Source organism: Dipodomys merriami, unplaced genomic scaffold (genome assembly GCF_024711535.1).
Source record: "Dipodomys merriami isolate MVZ:Mamm:240054 unplaced genomic scaffold, mDipMer1.0.p SCAF_599, whole genome shotgun sequence".
Taxonomy (NCBI): domain Eukaryota; kingdom Metazoa; phylum Chordata; class Mammalia; order Rodentia; family Heteromyidae; genus Dipodomys; species Dipodomys merriami.
In genome coordinates this window covers 217,420-224,498 of record NW_027206178.1, presented here as the reverse complement: position 1 = coordinate 224,498, position 7,079 = coordinate 217,420, and the positions used below count along the sequence as shown (strand labels likewise).

Genomic DNA, 7,079 nt, shown 5'->3' with positions numbered 1-7,079 from the left:
AGGCTGGAAAGTTCCAAGCCACCGGGACTATATAGCAAAAAGAGCAAAAGAACCTTCCAAAGGTTTTATTACATACTTTTTACACTTAGCCATTATGACCACCATAATGGAACTCTACTTCTTCACTAATGACTCACAGGATTACTGCTGATGATTGGTATCTTGCCAGGTGCTCATATATGTTTGTGTATCTTCTTGGATAAAGTGTGTTTCCACAGTTTGTATTGAGGAGTTCAGAATATCAGGTCGGTCCATAACCACAACTCTGGAACATCACAGATGATGGGGTACCTTGCCAAAGAACTGAGAAATCACAGAGAGGAATAGGAAAGTGGGACACCAGGGGACCCAAAGGCTCACCACCAGTTTTTGGTGGTCCTGCTTAACAAACTTTTTATCCAGTTTAATATAGGGGTGTGGCTAAAGGTATTTGCACAAACTAGGTCATCAATCTATCTTGTGGTTACAACCACTAACATGAGGTATACTTTGTATACATAGTGACAATTAACTCTCTTACTGTTAGGGAGCAGAAGGGAGGAATACATAGTTTAGCCATAAAATATCTCATCTCATCTCCAAGATCTTACTATTTTAGTATCCTAACAGCTGTATTTTAAACACACTTAAGGTAGTAACTTATAGCTCTATCTTGCCTTGACGATTTGACCTTTCCAGGGTACATGTCTCAGCCTTTTGAGTCTTGTTTAAGATGGCTTTCTAATGTTTTATCTCTTTCCAGATCTCACAGCTCAGCTCTAGAATCCCTTACAAGTACTCTTACAGTTGTATATTTTTGGAAAAGATTTTTTTTTTCTAGGATAGGCTTCACTTTTTAAACTCTTAAGATTCCTTTTCTCTCCCTGTTCCTGTATCTTCCCCTTTGTGTGTGTGTGTTTGTGTGTAGGTTGTGACTGTGTGTGTGGGGTGTAGTAATGAGATTTGACTTTGAGCCCTTGAACCCTTGGTGTTCACACTCATGCCTGATGCTTTACCACGTGAGCCAATGTTCCACTAGGCCTTTGACTGATCAATGGAACATCAATGTCTCATGGATTTGGCTACCCCAGCAAGCTGTGAGCCATGATCCTCCAATCTCAACCTCCTGGCCTTTTAGGAATAGGGATGAGCCACTGGCATCCAGATCTATTGCCAAGTGATTTTTGGTTTTGTATTGCTGTTGTTGTGTTCATCCAAAATCTGTAAGGAAAATAAATCATTTATCATCAGGACTATTCACATAAAATGTGCAGTGTTGAAAGATTAATTATGTTTGACATCCTGTATGATTTTTATCAGTTTACAGATACAGTATGTAATTTGAATTTTTGAATTCTATTGTTGGAAACAGTTGAGTCACATATATAATTTGATTCTTCTTGATTTGATTTTATAGTGTGTTGTTTCAGAACAGAGTGTACTAAGGCTTAATTTTGCACTACTGAAACAAGACTTTTATGATTATTCAATGTCTTGTAAATTATAAGTTAATCATTTCTTGGCATCATGTGAGTGCCCGGTAGTTTCCTGTAGTCTTTTCATGTGTTTTAGAACACAATGCCAGACACTTTTCTGAAAACATTTGAATTTACTGTTCTGACAAATATGTAAGATTGTACTTTATAATTCTCCTGGGATTTTCACTGTACTTCTCTGTACTCTCCAGTGATAAAGTCATGTGACAGTTATGTTGATATTCTCCCGTGTTACATTCATCATTGCAACTTGGGAACTACTAATATGCACTCCTGTACTTCAGTCCATTCACGCCTTGGCCTGCACCCCTCTCACAGCAGAGAGCCATAGATTGGGAATATTTTCTTCGCTGTTTATCTTGGACATCTGTCTTTACTTTCTAGCAATATATTAATTGAATTCACTCTCTAAAGTCTAATAATGCCTTGAAAATGATTACTGTATTTCCATGGCTTTTTTCTTGTTATTTGGCTTCAGGGAAGAACTTAGGGCAAGCAGATTGCAAACAAGCCTCAATAAATGGTATTCATTAGGTAATGTTAACTTCATGGTCTGACTGCCTCCTTCCTTTTCATTGTTTATTTTTCAATGTAGCCGTTTCTTGTAGAAAATATTTCTGTGCCTACTTAATATTAATTCCTACTGTAAGCAGTAATTAATTTTATTCCAACATCAATTCACAGTACCCTGTGAGTTTCTTCAGGATATTGTTTTAGGGTACTTCACATTCTTGGCTATCTTTTAACCATCAATGCATCCAATGATAAAGGCATATTGCTTAAATCATCATTTTGATCACTGAAAAGGAAACCATACTGCAATCTCAGTATATGGCAAACAATTTTCTGGTTTAAAGTTATTTTAGATTAAAATTGATGCTGCAAGAATGAACATTCTGTGTATAATTTAATATATTTTCCTATTTATTTTGTTTTAGTATAGGTTCCAATATAGAAGTATAAAGTTAAAGCATTGCTATTGCTTAGTTTAGATTAATATTTCCAAAAAGTTCAAGAAAATTTTCTATTTATTCACAATTTTCAGTCAACAGAGTGTCCATTATGACCAACGGAGAGAGTTTAAAATTTTTGTGTTCCTTAAAGTAGTTGCTGGGTAATCAAATCCAGTGCTTCATGTGTCAGTCTATGTGTGCCTATGAGCCTGACGTGGCCTGTTGTTTTATTCTCAGTCAATTAGAATAAAGAAAAATTTCAATAGGAAGAAATTATTATTTGGTTAGTTTATCCAATATCTCTCTCATATATACAGAAATATAATTAATTCTACACTGGCTGAAAATGGTATTCTTGCATTATTTTTATTAGTAGTTGCTTTTTTTTTATAGCCCCTCCCTTCCCACTCGAAGTCCTGCCTCTATCCTATCCCCTCTCACAAGTTCAACTTGACCCACTTCCAGTCAGCCCCTCTTTCTTTTTTTTTTTTTTTAAATATTATTTTATTTTATTTGAGAACATACTGTACAGAGGGGCTACAATTACATGGGCAGGATAATGCATACATTTCTTACCAAGCATTGCAGCCTCCTCCTTTGTTTACCCTTCACCTCCCTTCCCAGCCTCCCCCTCCCCCCACCCAATTGTACCCCCCTCCCCCACACACCGACATTGTAAAGCTGGTTTTGACATGACATTTTGTACTTCTCATTGTTGCAACAGGTCCACCTGAATCCTTAAACGACTTGTTTGCCCCCATCTCCTCCACATGTTATACTGACATCAAATATAGTGAAAGCGGGGGTTACACTGTGGGGGAGGGACATACACAGCAACAAAGAAATAATCTTATAAATGCGTTAGAAACACATGCATGAAAGAAACGAAAACATTAAAATACATATTTAAGGGTTCATTTTCCTAACATCACATTATCTGACCTTTTCCGCTTGACTCATACCTATACTATATATTGCAAATAAGGGAAACCATGGGACCTATGCTTCTTTGGGCCTGGCTTACTTCACTTAATATAATTTTTTCCAAGCCTTTCCATTTCCTAACAAATGGGGAAATGTCATTCTTTCTGATGGAGGCATAATATTCCATTGTGTATATATACCACATTTTCAGCCCCTCTTTCGAAACCCTGTCCTGCTGCACCTGAAATCCCACCCCCAATTAACCTACACCCTAGTAGCCCTGCTATAAACTTTCAAAGCCCTGTTTGCAACCAGCCTCCTTCCTCAAGTCCCTGCTCTGCTACTTGGAAATCCCTCTTCCACTCCATCTACTCTCTTCTCTGCCCCAAAGAAACATATCGCCTCCCTCAATACCCAACTTGTTCCACCCAGACCCCACCCTTATCTCTGGATGCCCTGCCCCTAACTAACCTAGTCCCTCCAACCCCACCCTTCCCTTTCACCCTACTCTCAACCAGCCTTCTCCCTCAAGCTCCTTAGAGGCTCCAGGGAACATTTCTCCCCTTTGCCCTCCCCCCACCCCATAACTAATCTACTCCTACAGCCCAGACAACCCTTTCAAAGCCCTTCCCTGAACTACACTCCTCCCATGAAGCCCTGTCCTGCTACATCACAATCCATCCGCCACCCTATATTTGCCCTTGAAGCCCTGCCTTGTTTCACTGGAAGCTACTGGCACAGCCCACCTCATCCTTGGAAAGCACTTCACCAGGTACTTCCCTACCTCCCCATCTATTCTCTGTAAGTCCTGCCTTTCTCCCCCAATAATCCAACCCTCAGCTGAGCTCCTCATCCAACCCCTAGTTGGGGTTCTCTGTGGAATCCACACTCTACTCCACAGGATACCCTGCATATAATTATCCTAAACCCTTGTAGCCTTACCACCTTCTGAAAGCCCCACCTCCAACTAGCCTCATGGCTCCAAGCCCTGCCCTTCTCCACCAGAAAATCCCACCATCCTTGCTCATTCTGGAAGGCCACATTGTTCCACTGGAAACCATTCCACCAGTTGGCCTCCTTCTGGAATGCTTACCAGGCTCGACTGGAAGCACCTGTCCATCCCTATTCTCTTCTTTGAAGGTTTGCCTTGCCCTACTGGAAACCCTGCCCACAGTAGGCTTGCTCCTTAGATATCCTGCCTCCTAACACTGAAGTCCCCACTCAATCTTACTCCATCTCTCCAAGTGTTGGCTGGCTTCACCGAAAACCCCACCCTAACTAGTCCTTTGGATCCTCAAAGCCCTGTCATGACAAGGCTCATTCGTCCATTGCTGCCCCCTCCTGCTCTGCCAGAAATCCTTCCATCTTACCACATGCCAGAAAGTATGGGGTTTTCCACCAGAAATGCTGTCCTTTACTAGCCCACTCCTTCATAACACTGCCCTTCCCTCTCAAAGCCACACCCCTCAATAAACCTCTCCCCATCAGCCCAGCCTTCCTCCACCAGAAAGCCTGCCTTCCACCAGCCTCTTCCCTCAAATTTCCCACCCTGCTTCACGGGAAATCCAATTCTACCTCACCCATGGAGGCCCACAGCGCTCCACCAGTAACCCCTCCTCTAAGTAAACTCTGTGAGAGCTTGAGGGGCCGGGAAGTCCTGCCCCATGCTGATTCCATCTTCATGCATGCCAGGCCACTTGGGGAAGAGGGGTCAAAGGGTGGCTTGGGGGACAGGCCACCAGATATAGCAAGAGGGGTTTCTGGGGAAGGGATGGAAAGAAGGAGATGCCGCAAGAGACACATGACAAGAGACATGGCTCCTGGAGCAGAGGAGTGCCCGGCTCTCCTCAGGCTTGAGGAGAATCTGGGATGGCCCGAGGAAGCTGGATCAAGGAGAGGTCTGGGAAATCCCAGGCTGTCAGAGAAGGCTGGAGAAGTCTGGGCAGGCAGGGAGACCTGGGGAAGCCCTAGCCAGCTGAGAGGACTGCACAGAGCTGAGAGGACTGTGAGGAGCAGGGAGGCCTGCAGAGAGCTGAAAGTCCTGTGAAATGTGGAGAGGACTACAGAGAGCACAGAGGCTTGTGAAGAGGTGGAGAGGCAGAGAGGCTTGCAAAGAGGCCAATGGAGAGTGGAGAGGCAAGGCTTGCAAGGAGGAGGAAAAAGGAAAACAACTTGCCCCCTGGAGGTTGCAGTTGCTCCTAATTCTAGTAACCTAGGACAGGGTTGCAGACACATTAGTAAAACACCTTTGACATCTTTAACTGTGCTTATGTGTATTTTCTCGCTCACAGGTCATTATATCTCCTCGCTTGCAGCCCCATTCTTCTCTTAGTCAGGCCTGCAAACAACATCTTCCCCGGTAACCCTGCCATTTTCTACTGAACATGGGGCTATCTCTGAGCCTCCTTCCTAAAGCCTTGTCCTGTTCCACTGGAAACCCCGCCCCTACAAATCCAATACTTCCTACCCCCTCCCAAATGTCTCAAAGCCCTACCCAGACTGGCCTCCATTCTCAAAACCCTGCCCTGCTCCACCACAGAGGCTGTGGCAAAGCAAGCTCCTTCCTGGAAAACTCGAGAGGTTGACTGGAAACCCCACACCACCTCAAACACGAAGGTCTTATCTAGTAACTGTTTTATTCCAAATGTGATTTTAAGTTGGTATACAATTCATATTACTCAACACGATAAAACAGTTTTACAAAAAGGGAACATCCAAGTGTGATAGCTATTAGATGCCTTAGTCTAGTTTGGTGTTATGGTACCAGACAGATCCATATTGTGTGAAGGAATTACCTTTTATTGTAAAGCTTTCTTTGCAAGTATTAGTAATGTTTCATAAGTGATCATTTTATTTCTAGAAAATTTATGCACATTTGTGCCCATTAACTTTAAGAATATTAGTTATTTTGGTTGAGGAAAGAGTATTAGTGTACAAAATCTGACTTTCAACTCATCTGTCTAATGAATAATTTCAGAGTTCCTTTCCATACTATGTACTGGAGTTTTAATAACAGAACTTCTCTAAGTACCAGAATGAACTTTCAGATTCTTCCTTCCACTAAGGTTCCCTTTGGGAAAAAAATGAATTGGGATTATACAGGTAAAATGTTAGAAATAAAAAAGTATAATTATATAATTATATAGTTATATAATAACAGGTGAAGAACCACCCAATGTGCCTTTCATTTTCTAACAAAAGGAACTTAAGGATATTTAACTATAGACTTTCTGAAGGCTAGAAGACAAAAATATACGATATGACCTGTGTATTTCTGAAAACAAAACCAAAACAAGGAAAGACAATAATGAAGCAGAAGGGAATCAGGAACTTTGTATGTGTGATATATAACTGGAGATTGTAAGAAATACAATGAATCAGGTAAAAATACCTTTGGTCAAAATGTCTGTTTCATTGTAAATCTTACTTTTGTTAATCTCTGACTGAATATTTGTTTCAGCAGTGATATGCCCAGGAGCTGTGTGGTTAGGCAGTTTCATCATTGCAAGATCATCAGAATGACTGTCTCCCACACACTTTACCATACCTCCTAGATATGCAATCCTGTTGGTCCAACACTTTAAGCCAGACCTGTGTTTTATCAAAGTTCTGTATATGTATGTTATTGGTTTATTTAGGCTTTATTTTTATTTATTTAGATGTCTTCTGGTCCAGGAGGAGGCATCAATAACAGTTCGTTGGTGGTGAACACATATATGTATCCTTG

At 41.6% G+C, this 7,079-nt stretch overlaps 1 long non-coding RNA gene across 1 annotated transcript in view; it reads right to left on the bottom strand.

Moving 5' to 3' along the window:
• Nucleotides 1–1,182: 1,182 nt before the first annotated feature.
• LOC138813403 (uncharacterized) overlaps nt 1,183–7,079 on the bottom strand; it is a 91,197-nt gene continuing 85,300 nt past the window's right edge. The window contains exon 3 of the long non-coding RNA XR_011367774.1: nt 1,183–1,200. This is a non-coding gene — a long non-coding RNA (uncharacterized lncRNA). The remainder of the gene's footprint in view (nt 1,201–7,079) is intronic.